Here is an 875-nt window from a genome sequence, read left to right as displayed (position 1 = left end):
AAAAAAAAAAAAATTGAATGAATGGTCTTCTAAGGTACCAGATGCAACCAAGACGAACAGAAGTGGAGTGGTCAAGCAATCCTTAACTTACAATGCTACTGTCCTTTAGCTGGACTTACCAGGCAAGGAAGCACACCACAGGCAAGCTTAGCACTGCAACTGCCTTTAAGTGGTTTAATAAATGGAAAATAAAGTTTGCATTTACATCAGCAAATGAATATGGAATTTAAATAGGCAAGTCCTCTAATTTTCACAGAATCTCAGAATAGTCGGGGTTGCAAGGCACCCCTCTGGAGACCATCCAGTCCAACTCTCCTGCTAAGGCAGGGTCACCTGGAGCAGTGACACAGAGAACACAAACAAATGGGTTTGGAATGTCCCCAGAGAGGGAGACTCCATGACCACCCTGGGCAGCTCTTCCAGTGCTCTGCCACCCTCAATATGAAGTTCTCTCTCATGCTGAGGTGAAACTTCTTGTGTTTTAGTTTATGGCCATTGCTCCTCGTCCTGTCGCTGGGAACATTTAATCATTATCGGATCATTATCTGAGGAGCTATTTTCCGTGCCGAGAGCCCGTTTCCAGAGCACATCCTGGGCCGCCCTGCAGCCCTCAGCCTCCCGGCCGCTGTGCCCGCCCGAGCCCGTGGTGCGGCCGGGCCGAGCTGAGCTGTGCAGGGCCGTGGCTCAGGCGCTGCTCGGGGTGCTCTGCCAGCGGGGCCCAGGTTCCCGAACCGCTCCCGGTGCCGCCATCCAGACATGCCCGCCCTTCGCCGGCCCGCCCTGGAGCACACCGCCCTTCCCCACGCCGGGATCCCGTCACCCGGCCGGAGCCCCCGGCTCGGCCCGGCCTTCAGCCCTTCCCCACGCACCGGTGC

Source organism: Malurus melanocephalus, unplaced genomic scaffold, assembly GCF_030028575.1.
Source record: "Malurus melanocephalus ecotype Western Australia unplaced genomic scaffold, MMel_1.1 scaffold_572, whole genome shotgun sequence".
NCBI lineage: Eukaryota > Metazoa > Chordata > Aves > Passeriformes > Maluridae > Malurus > Malurus melanocephalus.
The sequence above is the reverse complement of the archived record's forward strand: the minus strand, read 5'-3'. Positions refer to the sequence as shown.